Below are 22,875 nucleotides of genomic sequence, written 5' to 3'. Positions count from 1 at the left end.
CCTCACTTTCCCCCTCACTCTTTCTCTTCCCCTCACTCTTTCTCTTCCCCTCACTTTCCCCCTCACTCTCTTCCCCTCACTCTTTCTCTTCCCCTCACTTTCCCCCTCACTCTTTCTCTTCCCCTCACTTTCCCCCTCACTCTTTCTCTTCCCCTCACTTTCCCCCTCACTCTTTCTCTTCCCCTCACTTTCCCCCTCACTCTTTCTCTTCCCCTCACTTTCCCCCCTCACTCTCTCTCTTCCCCTCACTCTCTGATTTTGAACCAGTCACAGAAGAAGAAGTAAGCAGGCTCCTTGCATCTTCTCGCCCAACTACTTGCACCAGTGACCCATTTCCGTCACAGCTCCTTCAGTCCCGTTCCCCTGCTGTCACCCCTCACCTAACTAAAATATTTAACCTCTCTCTCTCTTCTGGTATTTTTCCCTTCTCATTTAAGCATGCCATCATACATCCACTACTTAAAAAACCATCCCTCGACCAAAACTGTGCCGCTAACTATAGACCTGTCTCTAATCTTCCCTTCATCTCTAAACTCCTGGAACGCCTGGTCCACTCCCGTCTTATCCGCTATCTCTCAGAAAACTCTCTTCTCGACCCTCTCCAATCCGGTTTCCGCTCTTTACACTCCACTGAAACTGCCCTCACTAAAGTCTCTAATGATCTGCTAACAGCTAAATCAAATGGTCACTACTCCATGCTAATTCTCTTGGATCTCTCTGCAGCATTCGACACTGTGGATCATCAGCTCCTCCTCACTATGCTCCGTTCCATTGGCCTCAAGGATACCGTTCTCTCCTGGTTCTCCTCCTATCTCTCCGACCGCTCCTTTACTGTATCTTTTGCCAGTTCCTCCTCCTCTCATCTTCCCCTTACTGTTGGGGTCCCCCAAGGATCGGTTCTAGGTCCCCTCCTCTTCTCCTTGTACACTGCCCCTATTGGTCAAACAATCAGTAGATTTGATTTCCAGTACCATCTCTATGCTGATGACACCCAATTATACGCTTCTTCTCCTGACATCACGCCAGCCTTTCTAGAAAACACCGGCGATTGTCTAAACGCTGTGTCTAATATCATGTCCTCACTATATCTGAAACTGAACCTGTCAAAGACTGAACTCCTGGTGTTTCCTCCCTCTACTAATGTACCTATACCCGACATTGCCATTTCTGTGTGTGGTTCCACTATTACTCCCCAGCAACAGGCCCGCTGTCTTGGGGTCATACTTGATTCCGAGCTTTCCTTTGCCCCCCACATTCGATCACTGGCTCGCTCTTGTCATCTGCACCTCAAAAACATTTCTAGAATTCTACCTTTTCTTACCTTTGACTCTGCAAAAACTCTTACTGTTTCTCTTATTCATTCTCGTCTCGACTATTGTAACTCTCTTCTAATCGGTCTCCCTCTTACCAAACTCTCCCCCCTCCAATCTGTCTTGAATGCTGCAGCCAGGATCATATTCCTCACTAATCGTTACACCGATGCCTCTACCTTGTGCCAGTCATTACACTGGCTACCCATCCACTCCAGAATTCAGTATAAACTTATTACCCTCACTCACAAAGCCCTCCATGGCTCAGCACCACCCTACATCTCCTCCCTTGTTTCAGTATACCACCCTACCCGCGCCCTCCGTTCTGCTGATGACCTGAGATTAGCATCCTCAATAGTCAGAACCTCCCACTCCCGTCTCCAAGACTTTACACGTGCCGCGCCAATTCTTTGGAATGCACTTCCCAGGTCAATACGATTAGTCCCCAATACCCACAATTTTAAGCGTGTCCTGAAAACGCATTTATTCAGACTGGCCTACCACCCCAACACATTAACCTAATCTATCCCTGTGTGGCAGAGCCAAAAGTTTTACCATAACCAGGTTCCCCGCATCATGTTCCCACATGCTTTATGCCTCCATTAGCCCTCTGTGTCTGTACTGTTACACACTTAACATTATGACTGGTCCATACAATCAGGGTAACTGTTACCACCCACCTTTCGTGTCTCCCTCTTTCCTCATAGACTGTAAGCTTGCGAGCAGGGCCCTCACTCCTCTTGGTATTTGTTATAATCTACTGTATGTGATTATTGTTATGCTGTAATGTCTATTGTCTGTACAAATCCCCTCTGAAATGTAAAGTGCTGCGGAATATGTCGGCGCTATAAAAATAAAATTTATTATTATTATTATTCCCCCCACTCTTTCTCTTCCCCTCACTTTACCCCCACTCTTTCTCTTCCCCTCCCTTTCCCCCCTCACTCTTTCTCTTCCCCTCCTTTCCCCCCTCACTCTCTCTTCCCCTCACTTTCCCCCCTAACTCTTTCTCTTCCCCTCACTTTCCCCCCTCACTCTCTCCCCTTTTCTTCCCCTCAAATTCATATAGTCTTTATTGGTAGGACTAAAATACAATTAGTGTTGCCAAAGCAAGAAAAATAAGTGTGACCGGTTGGGGGATCGGGGTTATGGGGATGGGATGTTGGGGGACACAGTTTGGGCAGTAACAGTCCAGTTGGGGGTCTTACGTTCCTCTCAGCTTCTGACATGTGGTGACATATTGGGCGGCGATCTCCACCGTTAATGCTTCTTCCCCCACTAGGATGCAGAGTTTCCTCTCCTCGTCCATGGATGGGAAGTCTGGGATGTGAGTGGAGAGTTTCTGGAAGTGTGAGGCCCTCAATGCTTAGTATTTGTAATACTGTGAGGGAGGAAGTGGGGGTTTTATTCTGGTTCCATTTTTGAAACCCAATAACTTTGGTCTTCTTTTGGTTGATTGGCAGCACCCATGTGGTGTTGAATGTTTTCAGAGCACTGCCAGGCTATCTTGGAGGCCTCTCTCGGTAGGGGAGAGTAGCAAGAGGTCATCTGCATACAGCAATAACGTCACCTTTTGGTTGTGCAGACTGAGGCCTGGGGAGTAGGAGGATTCCAGATCTGTAGCCAGTCCATTTATGTAGATGTTGAATAGGATTGGACTCAGTTTGCATCCCTGTCTGACCATGCGGCCCTGCCTAAAGAAAGCCATCCTTTTCCTGTTCACCTTCACGTTGGAATAGTTCTCAGATATCTCTCTTTTCTCACTATTTCTCTCTCTCTCCCTCTTTATCTTCCAGTCTCTTACTCTCCCCTGCTCTCTCTCTCCCCCGCTCTCTCTCTCCCCCTCTCTCTTACTCTCCCCCCTCTCTCTTTCTCTCCACATTCAACTGAAGCTTATTGCGATGCAGAGACCCGCTAGGTCTGTGCACTGCAATATACGCTGCCAAACAGTCAGATGCCAGCAGTTGACATCTGGATAGACGTGGGGTGCATGGCAATGACGTTATGCGCTCTCGTCGCTTGCATGCTGAAGTCAACTGTCCTCTTCAGAAGAGGATGGTGTGCGGTAGGGGAAAGGTGAGTAGAATATTTTTTTTTCCTTTTCATTAAAGAACAGCTGCAGAATGGGGACATATATACCAGAATGGGGGATATATACAGACATGGCCGAAAGTGTTGGCACCCTTGAAATTGTTCCAAAAAATAAAGTATTTCTCCGAGAAAATTATTGCAATTAGGGTTCGCGCCCACAAGCGTATAAAAAAAACTATCCCATTCTCATCCAGAAGTGTGGGACAATTTATTCTCACTTGTCATGTGTGTGCTGTCAGTGTGCTGTTCGTATATAATCCATTTTTTTTATTGAGCATCTAATGATCACTTACAGGACCATTTACCATTTCCTTTGCTACAGAATTGTAATGTATCCATAAAAATCGGATGCCAAACTGATGGTCCATTTGGCATGCAATTTTTTTTTTTCCTAGCCCACATCCGATTTCGGAGTGAAATCACAGCGTTTATTCCTCAGCCCCAGGAAAAACTCACAGATGAACACTGCCTCATTGAATAACATTGGTACGAGTGCAATGTGATTTTTTTATCGCACTGCACTCAGCATATTTATATGCAAGTGGGAGCGAGGCCTTACACATGTTTTGTTATACATGTTATACACATATTTATTTTCTTTGTGTGTACTGGAACAACACAAAAAAGCTGAGATAAAAGGTAAATTGATCATAATTTCACACAAAACCCCCAAAATGGGCTGGACAAAATTGTTGGCGCCCTCAACGTAATATTTGTTTGCATACCCATTGGAATAAATACCTGCAATCAATCGCTTCCTATAGCCATCAACAAGCTTCTTACACCTCTCAACTGGAATTTTTGACGCCTCTTCTTCCTGGTCTCTCATATTTGAAGGGTTCCTTCTGCAAACAGCAATTTTAAGATCTCTCCACAGTTGTTCAATGGGATTTAGATCCGGACTCATGGCCACTTCAGAACTCTCCAGAGCTTTGGTTTCCATCCATTTCTAGGTGCTACACAAACACTGTATGATACCTCCAGAGTGAATTCCTCCACAGCACTCTTCACACACAGTATAATGACCCCACTGTACCCCTTCTCAACTACCCCAGCAAAGTATGGTGACCCCCAACACAGTATAATCCCCAACTGTGATCTCCACACAACCCTGCAAGCAGAATAATGGGTTTATATACAGTACGTCTTCACACTGTATAAAGGCTCTCATTAGCTCTCCAAACAGCATAATAGCCCTCACACACCCCTCTTCACAGTATGATGGACCCTACACAATTCTTTACATTGTATAAAAATAGAGAAAGTAAGCGGCACTCACCAGTAGCATTCATGAAAAAAGTCCTTTAATCCATGAGACATTAAAACAGGACATTAAATGTGGATTGCTAGGTGCGGAGGCATGCGGGGAGAAAGTGAGTTGGACGATGGCCGTGTCTACGCTTCAACGGGTCCAGGACTTTTTTCTCGAACGCTACTGGTGAGTGCCGCATACTTTCTCTATTTTTATGAAATCGTCTTTATAGATGCAGAGCACCTTGAATCCAGGTGTCAAAAGCTGAAAAGCTCACGCATAGGGGAAACACTCTGTCATAGTGACTATATACTAGTGCCGCTTTTCACAAAACTACTAGAGGCTTTACATTGTACAATTGCTTTCATACAATATAATGGCCCTCAAACAGCCCTCCAAATAGTATAATGGCCTCCACTTAGCCCTCCAAATATTATAATTGCCGCCACATAGCCTTCCATATAGTTTAATGGGTCCCACAATGCCTCTCATATAGAATAATGCATCCCCCATAGTCCTACATATGGTATAAGGGGCCCCAAATAGTCCTCCATGTAGTATAATGCACTCCTCATAGTACTTCATATAATATAATGCACCGACATAGTCCTCCATATAGTATAAACCACAGCCCATCTACCTCAATATAGTATATTGCACAGTTCATAGTCCTCCATATAGAATAATGCACCACCCCAGGCCTCCATATAATATAATGCACCCTCCATATTCCTCCATATAGTATAATGCACCTCCATATGTAATGCACAGCCAATATTCCTCTATAATAGTATAATACACAACCCATATTCTTCGTTTATAATGTACAGCCCATAGTCCTTCCTATAGTATAATGCACAGCCCATAGTCCTCCATATAGCATAATGCACAACCCATAGTCCTCCATATAGTATACTGCACAGTCCAAATCTCCATATAGTATAATGCTCCCCCTAGTCCTGCATATTAGTTAATGCACCCCATAGTCCTCCATATAATATAATGCACTCTTCAGTCCTTCATATATAATGCACCACCCCAGTCCTCCATATAGTATAATGCACAGTCCACAGTCCTTCATATAGTATAATGCATAGCCCATAGTCCTCCACATAGTATAATGCACAGCCCATAGTCCTTCATATAGTATTATGCAACCCATAGACCTACATATTAGATAATGCACCCCATAGTCCTCCACATATAATGCACCCCCATAGTACTCCATAGAGTATAATGTACCTCTATATATAATGCACAGCCCATAGTCCTCCATATTAGTATAATACGCAGCCCATAGTCCTCTATATAGTATAATGCGTAGTCCATAGTCATCCATGTATGGCCACCGTGTACTCACCGATTTAAAAAAAATAAATACCTCACCTCGGTCCCCCGCTGCTCCGGTCTCAGCAGGGAGCGTTCTGAAGCTGTGCCTTTACTGCTCTACACGGAAGGTGCTATGAAATGATATCACTGCACCTGCTGCGCTGAGCTGTCAGATCTCAGACGCGCGGGAAAATAATAGAGAAGAGAGCGTGCTACCTCTTTCACCATTGTTTTCAAATGTATCGGCATGTACGATGACGATACAGTTGAAAGAGTGATGCTGGGCATGGGGGGGGAGGCTGGAGCAGCACTGGCATCGGACCCCCTGACTAACAGGACCCATAGCGGCCGTATGATCTGCCGCCATTGGCGGTACGCCACTGCCCATGACTTAGGATGCAAACCCAGGTTTCTGACACTGGACACTACTTTGTGACCCAAGGCACCCAGTGCCAAAGGCAGCAAAACAGCCAAAAATATGTTTGAACCTCCACCGTATTTGAGTGCAGGTACTGTGCTCTTTTCTTTGTAGGCGTCATATTGTTTTCTGTAAATAGAATGTGTTTTATCAAAAAGCTCTATCTTGGTCTCATCTGGCCACAAGACGCTTTTCCAGAAAAAAATTGATTTGCGTACATTTTGGCAAACTGCAGTCTAGCTTTTTATGTTTCTGTGTCAGCAGTGGTGTACTCCTGGGTCTCCTGCCATAGTGTTTAATTTAATAAAAATGTTGATGGATAGTTCGCACTGACACTGATGAAGCCTTGAGCCTACAGGACAGCTTGAATTTGTTTGGGACTTGATTGGGGCTGCTTATCCACCATCCAGACTATCCTGCATTGCAACCGTTCATCAATTTTTCTCTGCCATCAACATCCAGGTAGATTAGCTAAAGTACCATGGGTTGTAAACTTCTTGATTATGTTGCGCACTGTGAACAAAGGAACATCAAAACTTCTGGAGATGGACTTGTAACCTTGAGATTGTTGATATTTTTCAACAATTTGGGTACTCAAGTCCTCTGACAGTTCTGTTCTCTTTCTCTTCTGCATTATTAGTGTGGCCCACACAGTCACAGTCACACAATACAAAAATTTAGTAAACTTCTCCCGTTTTTATCTGGTTTCAGGTGTGATTTGATGGCGATACAGTTGAAAGCAATGATGGAGGAGAGAGCATCATGTGATGCTGCCTCTCCCATCATCCACCTCTGCCGCAGCGGGTGCAATGACATCATTGCGCACCAAGCTGTGCCGAGCAGTGAAGATGCTGTGGTAGGGAGAGGCGCTGCAGCAGAGAACGAGGAAAGGGATTATATTTATTTATGGGGGCTGCAATACATTCTATGTAGGCTGGCTGCATTACATTCTTTTGGCGCTGGCTACATTACATTCTGTGGGGCTGCGTTATACTATATGGAGGACTATGAGGTGTGTATTATACTGTATGGGGGACTATGAGGTGTTTATCGTATTGTATGCAGGACTATGGGGTATTATACAGTATGGAGGTCTATGGGGTGTGTATTATACTGTGCGGAGGACTATGGGGTGTGTATTATACTGTGTGGAGGTCTATGGGGTGTGTATTATACTGTGTGGAGGTCTATGGGGTATGTATTATACTATGGCTGGTTTCACATTAGCATATCTGTGTACAGCATATGATTCGCACAGATCTACATGCATCATGTATACACATCTTTAACAAGTTGTACGCAAGGACACGCGTTTGCATGCAGATGCGTACGCATGCGTCGTTTTGCGGTGTGCGGCGAACGCAGCATGTTGCATTTTTTGAGGCGTATATTATGCGCAGCCATGTGCATTCGGATGATTGCGGATTGAGTGCGTCAAAACAACGCATTACTGTCTATGGGAATGCACTGTTACTCAAGGACATGTGTACGCATGCATTTGATATGCATGTGTACTTCAGACTGAACAATCCTCCAATTGACTGCCACTTCCCCTGTAACAACATCCCCAACCACTCCTAGCCTACCTTCACAGCCCGATGCCCCCCCAGGTCCACAATGTAACTTCCTACCGCAGACCCCGAGAGTAAATCCCATTATTTTTCTTTTTTTTGTTAACCCCTTCACGACCAATGACGCCACATAGGCATCATGAAAACTGGTACCAATCTGACCAGTGACGCCTATGTGGCGTCATGACTTTAAAGCCCCCCCTGCGGGTTGGGTGACCTAGGTCACTGAAAGGTCACCCAACCCGCAGATACAGGGGGCTTTGTACTTCACCACGGGGGGGTGTGGCTTCGCCCCCACGTGGCTACGATCGCTCTGATTGGCTGTTAAAAGTGAAACAGCCAATCAGAGCGATAGTAATATTTCATCAATGAAAGCATCGGACATTGCTGGTGACAACGATCCGCCCCCCCACGGTTAATGGGGACGATCTGCCCCCCGCCACTGAATGACAGCAGCGATGTGCCGCCGCTGTCATCATCTGCCCCCCGCCTTCCCTCCGCTCCCCCCCGCCTTCCGATCGCCCCACCTCCCACCCCCCTGTACTCACCGAATGCCGCTATGGCTCCCGGTGTCCCGCGGTCCCGGACCATGGGCGCCGCCATATTGGAAAATGCCGGCTGCAATTTCCTTTCATTCATTTTGATCACTGTGATAAACTCTCACTGTGATCAAAATAGAATGAAAAGTAAATAAACCCCCCGTTTATCACCCCCATAGGCAGGAACATCTAATAAAATAAAGAAATTATTTTTATTTTTATATTAGGGTTAGGGTTGGAAAGAGGGTTAGGGTTGGAAAGAGGGTTAGGGTTGGAAAGAGGGTTAGGGTTGGAATTAGGGTTAGGGTTGGAATTAGGGTTAGGGTTGGAATTAGGGTTAGGGTGGAATTAGGGTTGGAATTAGGGTTAGGCTTGTGGTTAGGGTTATGATTAGGGTTAGGGGTGCGTTGGGGTTAGGGTTATGGTTAGGGTTGGGATTAGGGATGTGTTGGGGTTAGGGTTGAAGTTAGAATTGAGGGGTTTCCATTGTTTAGGCACATCAGCGGGTCTCCAAACGCGACATGGTGCAACCATTGATTCCAGCCAATTTTGTGTTAAAAAAGTCAAACGGTGCTCCCTCCCTTCCAATCCCCGACGTGTGCCCAAACAGTGGTTTACCCCAACAAATGGGGTATCAGCGTACTCAGGAAAAATTGCACAACAACTTTGGGGGGGTCTAATTTGTCATGTTACCCTTGGGAAAATAAAAAATTGGGGGCTAAAAAATTATTTTTGTGGAAATTTTTTATTTTTTTTGATTTTCACGTCTCTGCGTTATAAACTTCTGTGAAGCACTTGAGGGTTCGAAGTGCTAACCAGGCATCTAGATAAGTTCCTTGGGGGGTCTAGTTTCCAAAATGTCACTTGTGGGGGGTTTCTATTGTTTAGGCACATCAGGGGCTCTGCAAACGTAATGATGACCGCAGACCATTCCATCAAAGTCTGCATTTCAAAACGTCACTACTTCCATTCCGAGCCCTTACGTGTGCCCAAACAATGGTTCCCCCCTATATGGGGTACCAGCATACTCAGGACAAACTGGACATCAACTTTTGGGGTCAAATTTATCCTGGTACCCTTGTGAAAAAAAAAAAATTGCTGGCTAAAAATCATTTTTTTGAGGAAAAAAAATTATTTTTTATTTTCACGTCTCTGCGTTATAAACTTCTGTGAAGCACTTGGGGATTCAAGGTGCTCACCACCTTGAATCTAGATAAGTTCCTTGGGGGGGGTCTAGTTTCCAAAATGGGGTCACTTGTGGGGGGGTTCCACAGTTTAGGTACATCAGGGGTTCTGCAAATGTAAAATGATGCCCGCAGACCATTCCATAAAAGTCAGCATTTCATAATGTCACTACTTCCCTTCCGAGCCCCGACGTGTACCCAAACAGTGGTCCCCACCCACATATGGGGTACCAGCGTACTCAGCACAAACTGGGCAACAACTTTTGGGGTCCAATTTATCCTGCTACCCTTGTGAAAAAAAAATTGCTGGCTAAAAATCATTTTTTTTGAGGAAAAAAAATTATTTAGTATTTTCACGGCTCTGCGTTATAAACTTCTGTGAAGTGCTTTGGGGTTCAAAGTGATCACTATGCATCTAGATAAGTTCCTTAGGGGGTCTAGTTTCCAAAATGGGGTCATTTGTGGGGGAGCTCCAATGTTTAGGTACACAGGGGCTCTCCAAACACGACATGGTGTCCGCTAACGATTAGAAGTAATTTGCATTTCAAAAAGTCAAATGGCGCTCCTTCCCTTCTGAGCCCTGCCGTGCACCCAAACAGTGGTTCCCCCCCACATATGGGGTACCAGCGTACTCAGGACAAACTGGACAACAACTTTTGGGGTCCAATTTCTCCTGCTAACCTTGTGAAAATTAAAAATAGCGCGCTAAAATATCATTTTTGAGGAAAAACAATTATTTTTTATTTTCACTGCTGTGTTATGAACTTTTGTGAAGCACTTGGAGGTTCAAAGTGCTCACCACACATCTAGATAAGTTCCACAAGGGGTCTAGTTTCCATAATGGGGTCACTTGTGGGGGAGTTCCAATGTTTAGGTGCACAGGGGCTCTCCAAACGCGACATGGTGTCCGATAACGATTGGAGCTAATTTTCCATTCAAAAAGTCAAATTGTGCTCCTTCCCTTCCGGACCCTGCCGTACGCCCAAACAGTGGTTTATGACCACATATGAGGTATCGGTGTACTCAGGAGAAATTGCTCAACAAATTTTAGAATCCATTTTATCCTGTTGCCCATGTGAGAATGAAAAAACTGAGGCTAAAAGAAAATTTTTGTGAAAAAAAAAGTACTTTTTTTTTTTTACAGATCTATTTGTGAAGCACCTGGGGGTTCAAAGTGATCAATATGCATCTAGATACGTTCCTTGGGGGGGTCTAGTTTCCAAAATGGGGTCACTTGTGGGGGAGCTCCAATGTTTAGGCACACAGGGGCTCTCCAAACGCGACATGGCAAGCGCTAAATATTCCAGCATATTTTCCATTCAAAAAGTCAAATGGCGCTCCTTCCCTTCTGAGCCCTGCCGTGCGCCCAAACAGTGGTTTATGACCATATATGAGGTATTAGTGTACTCAGGAGAATTTGCCCAACAAATTTTTAGGATCCATTTTATCCTGTTGCCCATGTGAAAATGAAAAAATTGATGCCAAGAGAAAATTTTTGTTGGAAAAATTAAAATGTCAATTTTTTCTTTCCACGTTGCTTTAGTTCCTGTGAAACACCTGAAGGGTTAATAATCTTCTTGAATGTAGTTTTGAGTAGCTTGAGGGGTGCAGTTTTTAGAATGGTGTCACTTTTGGGTATTTTCTGCCATATAGACCCCTCAAAGTGACGTCAAATGTGAGGTGGTCCCTAAAAAAAATGGTTTTGTAAATTTTGTTGTAAAAATGAGAAATCGCTGGTCAACTTTTAACCCTTATAACTTCCTAAAAAAAAATATTTTGTTTCCAAAATTGTGCTGATGTAAAATAGACATGTGGGAAATGTTATTTAGTAACTATTTTGTGTTGCATAACTCTCTGGTTTAACAGAATAAAAATTCAAAATTTGAAAATTGCGAAATTTTCTAAATTTTCACCAAATTTGATTTTTTTCACAAATAAACGCAAAAATTATCGACCTAAATTTACCACTAACATGAAGCCCAATATGTCACGAAAAAAACAATCTCAGAATCGCTAGGATCCGTTGAAGCGTTCCTGAGTTATTACCTCATAAAGGGACACTGGTCAGAATTGCAAAAAATGGCCAGGTCATTAAGGTCAAAATAGGCTGGGTCATGAAGGGGTCAAATTTCAAATATTTTAATTTTGTTTCACAATTCCTGTCTCCGTGTTTTCTTCATCTCTTTATTTAAACGTGTGTATTGTTGAGTGAAGTATTAATGGGTGTTAAGGGCCTGTCACACTAAGCAATATCGCTAGCAATATCGCTATAACGTCACTGGTTTTGTGACGTAGCAGCGATATTGCTAGTGATATCGCTGTGTCTGATACTTACCTCCGACTGGCTCCCCCGCTGGTTATCGCTGATCGCGCGAGAACGTCCTGGACCGTTTCTCGTTGGCGACTTCCTGCTGGGCTTCCTGTGGAGAGACGAGCGACGCGTGGACGCGGGCGGGAGGATGTCAGGATCGCCCTGTCTGACAGGTAACGACCCCCGACCACTGCTATGTTGCTGGTGAGATCTGCCTGTGTGGCAGCTCACTAGCGACCACTTAGCGATGCACCAGCGATCCTGACCGCGTCATATCGTTATCGCTGGTGCATCGCTAAGTGTGACGGTACCCTTACAGCAGCAAAAGACGAGGATTTTATCAGTGCAGTGTGTCTATATATAGAAATCTCATGAGACACGCCTACTGGGTGTCTGGTGTCAAGGAAACTCTACTGGAAACATCGACGCATGCCAAAACACAAACAAAAGCATGCACACACAACTTTTTTTGGCAACATGCGTTTTTCCATGCGTTTGCGCAAGCAGATGATACACTGCGCACAGAAACGCTAATGTGAACCTAGCCTTAGTGGAGCACGATGAGGTGTGTATTATACTATGTGGAGAGCTATGGGGTATGTATTATACTGTATGGAGCACTATGGGGTGTATTATACTAAACAAGCAAAATGCTGCATATTCATCGAGTGATTGGATTGTTTATGCTGGAACAGAAATCATTGTTCTCAGCAGCACATCACCGATGTAAACTGTAGATGTGTGCTGCTGATAACACTATACTGTATGGGGACAGATTGATCTATTAGTGATTGTTCTGTTCCCATCATTCTTCCTCAGCCAGTGTTAAGTGGCCGGAAAACAAGTGTCGAATGATGCCAATATTGTCAATCGAGCTCGTTTAATGGCTCAAGCTCAGCACATGTAAATGCAACCAAAATGTTTGTGTGATGGTGCAATGTGTAAAAATATAGGGCCCCACTTTGTCTAAAACTGGCCCTGACCAGAGGCGAGTAAAAATGTATTTCCATACTAATTGATTGTAAAGGGTGCAAATACCAGTGTCACTGCAAGCTTTAGGTTTCTCTATTTTTCCCTCTCATTGTTTTTTTGTTTTAAATTATTGTTTATCATTTGCTCTTTTGTATTTAACACGAGTGCTCTATACAAAATACTGTTTCACTTTATTCATTTTTTTTTCAGGAGATATTCCACTTTATGTACTTAAACTTCATGGGTGCCAATAACATTGAGCAGGACTGTACACACATATACAGTTGTGTGAAAAAGTGCCCCCTACCTGATTTCCTATCCTTTTCCAGGTTTGGCACACATAAATGTTTCAGATCACCAAACAAATGTAAATATTAGACAAAGATAACACAAGTAACCACAAAATGCAGTTTTTAATTAAAGTATTAATAAGGGAAAAATGTAATCCAAACCTACAGGGCCCTGTGTGAAAAAGTGAATGCCTCCTCCCTTAGAACATAAATTAACTCTGGTTTATCAAATCTTTGGACATCTTGGTTGGTAGCTTCAGTGATGTAAGCCTGGGAAAGCATGCCCCTCACTATGGATCTCATTCTGTTACCTTATGGCAGTCACGGTATCTCCTGCTAGCACTGTGCGGCCCTCCAAATAAATGCCACTCCACTCCAATACTGACCCACTGCCAATTCGGTTATGCTGGAGGATGTTGCAGGCAGAAGAACATTCTTCACAGCTTCTCCAGACTCTGTTACATCTGTCACATGTGCTCAGTGTGAATCTGCTCTCATCCAGGAAGAGCACAGGGCGTCAATGTTGAATCTGCCAATCTTGGTGTTCTCTGGCAAATGCTAATTGCCCTGTATGGTGTTGGGCTGTAAGCTCAACACCCACTTTTGATTATTGGACCCCCTGTTGCACCTAACCAGTGAAACCCCCACAATTCTAACTCCAACACACCCCTAATCCTAACCATAACCCTAACCACAAACCTAACCCTAACACACCTCTAACCGTGATCCCAACCACAAACCTAACCCCCACCCTAACTTTAGCCCAAAGCTAACCCTAATGGTAATTTTTTTTATTTTATTCTTTTTACCTAACTAGGATGATAAATGGGGGGTTGATTTACCTTTTTTTTTTTTATCACTATGATAGGGTCTACCACAGTGATCAAAATTAACCAATAGGAAAAATTTCCTATTGTTGCCGGGTGCACTGCGCATGCGCATGACATTTTCTCCCGCAAGATGCCGGCGGCCCAAGAGGCTTCACAGGGCGTTGCAGGGACACCAGAAGTACCGGGGGGATCCGGGGACCCAATTTCTCTTTCCTCTTATGTGCGATCACATCAGAGCAGAGAGAAATTAAATGGGAAATCTGACTTTTCTTGCGGTCGCCATTATATTAACGGCGATCGAGACACTGAGGTCGGTAAAAACTGACCTGAATCATGTTCTCTGGGGTCTCAACTACCCACGGTAGCCCGGAGAAATTCCAACTCTGAGGGGCACTATACACTTATTTTTCAGCACCATTAAAAAGCGGCGCTGAGGCATAAGTACCCTTAATTAACACCGTTAAAAAGTCGTATCGGCAGTTAAGGGATTAAGGATAACAAAGTCAATTTTTTTGGAGTGACCATCACAAAGCCCTCGCAATCCTATTGAAAATGTATGGGAAAAGCTGAAAAGGCAGGTGTGAGCAAGGTGACCGACAAACCTGGATCAGGTACGCCAATTTTGTCAGGCCAACTATTGTGAGAAGCTTGTGGAAGTATATCCCAAACATTTGACCCAAGCCATTTAGTTTAATGGCAAAAGTACGAAATACTAATCAAATGTATGTAAACTTTTGACTTTGCAGTAAGTAATAAAAATACCTTAAAACATTCTCTCTCTTGCATTATTCTGGTATTTGGTAAATATTAATAATTATGGCAATCCTAATTAACCTAAAACATGAACAGTTTATTCTGATTTCATGTCAGATATTGAGAAAAACAAGCATATGTGACTTATATATATATATATATACACTGCTCAAAAAAATAAAGGGGATACTGAAATAACACATCCTAGACCTGAATGAATGAAATATTCTAATTGAATACTTTGTTCTTTACAAAGTTGAATTTGCTGACAACAAAATCACACAAAAATCATCAATGGAAATCAAATTTATTAACCAATGGAGGCCTGGATTTGGAGTCACACAAAATTAAAAGTGGAATGTAATGTCCTTAAAACAAATCAAAATGAGGCTCAGTATTGTGTGTGGCCTCCACGTGCCTGTATGGCCTCCCTGCTGTACAACGCCTGGGCATGCTCCTGATGAAGTGGCGGATGGTCTCCTGAGGCATCTCCTCTCAGACCTGGACTAAAGCATCCGCCAACTCCTGGACAGTTTGTGGTGCAACGTGACGTTGGTGGATGGAGCGAGACATGATGTCCCAGATATGCTCAATCGGATTCAGGTCTGGGGAACATAGCTTCAATGCCTTCATCTTGCAGAAACTGCTGACACACTCCAGCCACGAGGCCTGGCATTGTCTGCATTAGGAGGAACCCAGGGCGAAACGCACCAGCATATGGTCTCACAAGGGGTCTGAGGATCTCATCTCGGTACCTATTGTACATCAGGCTACCTCTGGCGAGCACATAGAGGGGCTGTGCATCCCTCCAAAGAAATGCCACCCCACACCATTACTGACCCACTGCCAAACAGATCATGCTGAAGGATGTTGCAGGCAGCAGATCGCTCTCCATGGCGTCTCCAGACTCCTTGTCACATGTGCTCAGTGTGAACCTGCTTTCATCTGTGAAGCGCACAGGGAGCCAGTGGCGAATTTGCCAATCCTGGTGTTCTGTGGCAAATGCCAAGGGTCCTGCACAGTGTTGGGCTGTGAGCACAACCCCCATCTGTGGACCTCAGGCCCTCAAACCATCCTCATGGAGTCGGTTTCTAACCGTTTGTGCAGACACATGCACATTTGTGGCCTGCTGGTGGTCATTTTGCAGGGCTCTGGCAGTGCTGCTCCTGTTCCTCCTTGCACAAAGGCAGAGGTAGCGGTCCTGCCGCTGGGTTGTTGTCCTCCTACTGCCCCCTCCACGTCTCCTGGTAGCACCTCCAGCCTCTGGACACTACGCTGACAGACGCAGCAAACCTTCTTGCCACAGCTCGCATTGATGTGCCATCCTGGATGAGCTGCACTACCTGAGCCACTTGTGTGGGTTGTAGAGCCCGTCTCATGCTACCACGAGTGTGAAAGCACAACCAACATTCAAAAGTGACCAAAATATCAGCCAAAAAGCATTGGTACTGAGATATGGTCTGTGGTCCCCACCTGCAGAACCACTCCTTTATTGAGTGTTTTGATAATTGCGAATAATTTCCATCTGTCTATTCCATTTGCACAACAGCATGTGAAATCGATTGTCAATCAGTGCTGCTTCCTAAGTGGACAGTTTCATTTCACAGATGTTCGATTTACTTGGCGTTATATTCTGTTTTTTAAGTGTTCGCTTTATTTTTTTAGCCGTGTATATATATCTCAAATTAAGAGACCACTGCAAAATTTTTAGTTTGTCTTACACTCCGTTTAAGATGAAAGAACGACAGGAAGGAAGTATTAAGGTGAGAAACAGGTGAAAATTAACAAGATAATTAAAAACATGTGAGTGATCCTAAAACCATCAATTGGTAATATACAGATTATAGCATGTAAATGTCAGCATAATAGTGTCAAAAATTAAATAAATTTAAATGCTAATAATGTAACAAAAATTTACTTTTTTAGATTTAAGCCTGCTGGAACTTGTATATGATAGATAGATCCAGAAAGCTTCTCCATCATATAGTAACCTTTCTCCATCACCCCCTCGTGCATGTTTTTTTACTTGTTCAATAGCAAACACATTACAATGTTTAATTTCTCTGTTGTGAACTATAATAAAATGATTTGAAATATTAGATACATTAGGATTAGATTCCTTTTGTCCTCCATAAGCTGCTGTTCTAGAACTTCTCAGATAGCCCAGGTATAAGCAAGTCTTGCCGTTCTGTTGCTGGCCCTTGTTCAGTTTCACGTTTTTTCATATGCAAAAAATCAGATATTCGTATGGTAAGTGTTTGTTTTTACCATCAGTGAATTTCACGTATAAAATAAAAAAATTGCAAAGCTTCTCTCAATCATTGCAGTGTTAATCATGGACAGCACAGATTGCTCATGGATCCGAGTACTGTTCATGATTTTCATGGACCCATAGACCAGTGACTGATCAAAATCGGATAGGTCTAAAGGACTTTTTTTTTTTTTTTTTGGAGGACACAGGCTGTGAAAAAAAAGGAAAAATTCGGCCAAGTGAATAACTCTATCCTTTAATGGGTATAACGTGTACTATGAAAATCATCAATAGAACACATACGTGATTCATGCACATGTGAATGAGGTGATAGTAAACTGCACGTGTGATTCTACACAGTGATATTGGAGATGGCTACTGGCACCGATTATCTGTGCTGTGCCACCACTCACACCAGGTATGGGGAGGAGAGCTCAGGTCAGAGCACAGGCCTCTTCCAACACAGCTCAGCTGTGCTGGAACTCGGCTCAGTTGTGCAGCTCCGAGCACGGCACAGTAGTAGTTTTGCCTCATCTATACTGAGCTGGATTTATTATAAAGTTGTCAAAAATAAAGAAAATTAAAACAGTCTTAAAAGTTTTGCTGTATATACTGTATACTACGCTTTTTACGTTTTGTTTTTTTTTGCCAATAAACTTGTTCGCATGCACTTGGCACCTGTACATGGAGCTTGATGATCCCCAAAAACTGCCAATGAAGCTTTGAGTTCTAAGTGCATTGAAAATAATAATGGTTTAGTGAATGTGGCCTATTATTGATCAAACAGTAGGTTTATATTCACTAGACTTAAAAGAATCCCTGGTAACTTTGTCCTTAGGGCTCAAGCAGACAACGGTATTTTCGGTCCGAGTACGATCTGACAAAATATCGGATCGCACTCAGACCAACATTATTATATCAGACTGTGCACATGTCTGACTTTTTCCTCGGACTGAGCTTGTCCAAGGAAAAAAATTGCAGCATGCAGAATTTGCTTCGGTAAATCGGCTTACACTCGGCCATGCAAGTCAACGGGTCAGTTAGAAAAAAAAAAAAAAAAATTAGACCACAATGATAGAGTGCTGTCCGATTTTCATGGACTGGCAGAATGGAGAAATTTCTCCATCTTCTCCACATCCGAGAAAATCAGACCATATTATAATTACACTCTAATCAGTGTGAGATTAGCTTAGCCGGACCAATTTTCTAAAAGAGTAAAAAATATGCTGGCGTGACCCTAGCCTTCCAAATCAAAACTTATCCAAGTTACAGCATTCTCTTTACTTAAGGAGACTGGAACATCCTGAGGGATCATAGTGAGTAAAAACTTTTTTTATGTAGTGACCCATCCCAGGAGAGAACAGTCGAGGACTGCGACACTGAGCAAAAGCAGTGTAGAAAATGTAGTTTTAGCAGATAAAATGACCATCCATTCAGGTCTGTGAAAGTTGTATGCACAGAGTGGCAGAAGATTATGAACATTAACAATAGACACTTATGAGCAAGAAAGACAAGTTTTGTTGGGCTTGGTCTTTATTAACAGGAGTTGCAAAGATACTGTGCTTTGCAAGAAATACTGAGATTGTGGGACTTAACAATAAAACAGTCACAACCATATTTATTGAATGTTTTAATGAGCAACAAAAGAAAGCGGAATTAAAATACTGGTGATTTAAAGTGTTTTTCTAGGCACACCGCTGCTCATTGTGTAGTGGTCGCTGCTGTGAACTATAGAGGAGTTCCTATTTTCATAAATAAGTGATAATCTACAGTATGCAGAAATGGCTGCTACACACTGAATATGGCCGTAGCTGCAGCTAATAAAGGCTGACCAGTGTGTGCGAGGTGTCAAATCCTCACCCATCTCCAAGATAGGTCACAGGCCAGGATTGGTAATATAACCAACCGGGCATTTTCCCGCTGGGCCGCTGTCATGTGGGCCAGCTGATGCGGCCACTGGTCTGGCTGTTGCTCCTGCCGTCAGCCCTCTGCGGGCACGGCGGTTATAGTTTCCAACCCTCCCGCACTGCAGGGAGATAAGCCGCCACGCCCCCCCCCACGCACCCCATCCTCGCCGTAGCATGAGACCTCCCCCCCGCAGCCACTCAGCGTCGCTTGCCTGCACTCTTCTCTGTTCACAGGACCTGTGATGAGGTCACATGAGGGGAGGAATCAGGGGTCACATGATCAGGAGCCTTTGTCCAGACCCCTGATCATGTGACCCCTGACTCCGCCCCTCCTGTGACCTCATCACAGGTCCTGTGCGCTCAGCCTTGCCTCTTGGTGTCTGAAAGACTCTGCTGTGCTGTTGTCATAGTGCTGGATGAGGTAAGTATGTGTGGGGTCAGGAGGGTTTTACAGGATGAGCCGTGTGTGTACGAGGTGTACGGAGCGGAGTCTTGTGTGTGTACGAGGTGTACGGAGCGGAGTCTTGTGTGTGTACGAGGTGTACGGAGTGGAACCATATGTGTACGGGATGTACAGAGCGGAGCCAAGTGTGTACGAAGCATACAAAGCGGGCTTTTCCCACAGACACAGGAGTACAAGGCAGAGCCCCGAGGAGCATTTTAAAACACACATGACGTTCCACCTGAAGTGATGTGCTGGAAGCTGACCGGAAATGAGAATTTCTTGAGGAGATTGTGACGGAACCAGGAATGCTTCAGATCCATCACCGTGTCCTCCTCCGACAGCGCAGACAGCAGGATCGCCTTGGAATCGGGGATGCCGGCCCTGTGAGCGGATCATGATATGTCCTGCATCGGGAGGCTCAGGTGAACACTACAATGAGATTCGGGCTGCTATAGTATCTTTATAGAATCTTTCTTTATTTCTTTCTCATTCTCTGTTCTGTCTTTCCCTCATTTTCTCTCTCTGTTCTTTCTTTCCTCTCTTTCTCTTTACTTCTCTCTGTTCTGTCTCTCTCTGTTCTTTCCCCTCTTTCTCTCTGCTTTCTCTCTTCCTTAGTGCCAGTCAGTGTGCCCATAATGCCAGTCAGTGTGCCCATAATGCCAGCCACTGTGCCCTCAGTACCAGTCAGTGTGATCAGCAGTGCTAAATGGGTGCGATTAGGCGTGGACATGGGTGTGGCTGGGCATGGCCTAAAGTTTGCAGCTGCGCGCGCGCCACACTCTTTGTCCCTCTTTCCCTTCTTCGAAAGTTGGGAGGTATGATAGAGGCAGCTATGACCAGGGGGTCTGGTTGCCCAATGGATAGCAGTTCTGCCAGGAATTCTGTCACCGTGTGTACAAAAGGGGACAGAGCTTTGGGAGGAGTACTGTACCTAAAAGCCATAAATAGGACTGAGCTGAAATACTGGGCACAGCTCTGACTACATGTTATACAGTCGTGTTAATCTACTCTCACTTCTTGTAACCTACAAGTGTACAAAGATATTATATAGTCACCATGTGACTAGTGGGCCTGTGTAACTTCAAATGCCAGGGCTGAATTTTAGTCCCAGTCCGGCCCTGATATGTCATCAATATCATACGCCTTAAAAAAAATAAATAAAGGTTAAAAGGGAACCTGCCAGCTGGATTGAGCACAGTAACCTACACACTGTCAGGTTGGCACTGCTATACTGATTACAGTGACACCTTGGTTGATGAAATCAGTCTTGTGGTTTAATCTTTATTTTCAGTTTTGAGTTAATGATCTGCTCATGCTCTGGAGGGGGGTGTGTGTGTGTGTGTGTGTGTGTGTGTGTGTGTGTGTGTGTGTGTGTGTGTGTGTGTTGTCTTCAGGTGAGGCTCTGGTTAGGTATTCATCTGTATGTCTTCTGCCATGTCGCATGTTTAGTGTACCAATAATGAATGAAGTTGAGGTTAGTCAGATAGAAAAAAAAAAAAATCCATTTCAAAATGGCACCTGCACAGTAGCAGCTATCAGTGTATATAGAGGTGATCCGATAGCTGCTATTGCACATGCGCTGGAGGAGGAAGTTTTTTCTCTTCTCCAGCAAGATGGAGCTGCCTGCGCAGTGGCAGCTATTGGATCACCTCTATATACACTGATAGCTGCTACTGCTCAGGCGCCATTTTAAAATGGATTTTTTTTTTCTGAAAAACATCAACCACATTTCTTACTGGGACATTAAACATGCAATGATGCTGCAGCGCACATACCACGGCTGGCACCTGCAGAAGGTTTTTTTTTTCCCCTTCAGTATGTACATATATGCAGCAAGTAAACTAGGGGGCAGGTCAGTGAGGGATCAGTGACCTGTCAGAAGCCATGCACATTAATACCTAATCAGAGCACCACATGAAGACGCCCACAGACCGCCCCGGAGCACAAGCATATAATTAACTAAAAATAAAGATTTAACAACAACCGCAAGATGGATTTCATCAACCAAGGTATCATTCTAATCAGTATAATGGTGCCGACCTGACACTGTCTGTAGGTTACTGTGCACAATCCTGCTGACAGGTTCCCTTTAAGCAAGCTCCTTGACAAATTTGCAATAAATAAAAAATTGTGATTTACAACAAGTAGAACATGGTGCTTCTCATAGATCTCTATTTAGACATCTGTATAAGTATTTAACACCAATGTTAAAGCCTGTCAAACACACTTAAGGGCAGTTTCACGCGTCAGTGTCTCCGGTACGCGTAGTGACAGTTTTCTCACGTACCGGAGACACTGACACACGTAGACACATTCGAATGAATGTGTCTATGCAGATGTCAGCGTGTTTTCACGGACCATGTGTCTGTGTGCAAAACACGCTGACATGTCCGTTTTTGTGCAACAGCACGGATCACACGGACCCATACAAGTCAATGGGTCCGTGTAAACACGTACCGCACACGGATGCTGTCCGTGTGTGATCCGTGTGCGTTTTAAAAGTCAAAGGGTTAACATTGAAAATAATTTTTCAAAAACACGGACATACGGATGTCACACGGATGGCAAACGTACGGACACTGATAGCTCCGGTACCGGTTTTTCCGGTACCAGAATTATCTGGACGTGTAAAACTGCCCTTAAAAGGCATTAGTAATTATATAGGCAAATTATACAAATTACTTGTTCATACTGCCATATTAAAGCTCGGTGCATTTGCCATCTGCATATTTATTGCTAAGCCATGATTCAAAATCTATTTTATAATCTAGCAAGACTTTCTCTGAAAGGCCAAGTTCACAAAAGCGTATAAATAATAGGTTCATCCAGAAAACTGAATTTTTTACTCACTTATCCATGGTCAATCTGTTTTTATACAGTAACAGCTCGAAAAATTTACAATCCATGACGCAATTTCCTATGTTAAAGAATTGAAAGCTGTCCGCAAAAAAAAAAAAAAAAAAAGCCATCCGTTATAGAGTTTAATGGACGAGACTCTTCCGACACTGGGAAGAAACTGGTGCATGCTGCAATTCTACTTTAACACTCAGAATTTGGTCAGTGAAAAAAAAAAAAAAAAAAAAATATTATATATATATATATATATATATATATATATATATATATATATATATATATATATATATATATATATATATATATATATATATATATATATATACACACACACACACACACACACATCTGCACTGCCCCATTGCATAACGTTAATTGGCCCTAGTGCTGTCCATTATTTCACAGCCAGCACTCAGACCAAAAATACAGTTGTGTGAACTTGGCTAAAGAAAGGCTTTCTTCATCATCATCCAGTTTCTGTCTTGCTACTAGTGAAACCGCTCCAAAATGGCATAAGAAAAATGGTCTCCTACAAAGAGATAGTCTTCAAAAAAAACAAACAATAT

The sequence above is a fragment of the Dendrobates tinctorius genome, unplaced genomic scaffold, assembly GCF_039654945.1.
Source record: "Dendrobates tinctorius isolate UK_male_01 unplaced genomic scaffold, ASM3965494v1 ptg000044l, whole genome shotgun sequence".
Taxonomy (NCBI): domain Eukaryota; kingdom Metazoa; phylum Chordata; class Amphibia; order Anura; family Dendrobatidae; genus Dendrobates; species Dendrobates tinctorius.
Note: the sequence above shows the minus strand (reverse complement) of the source record.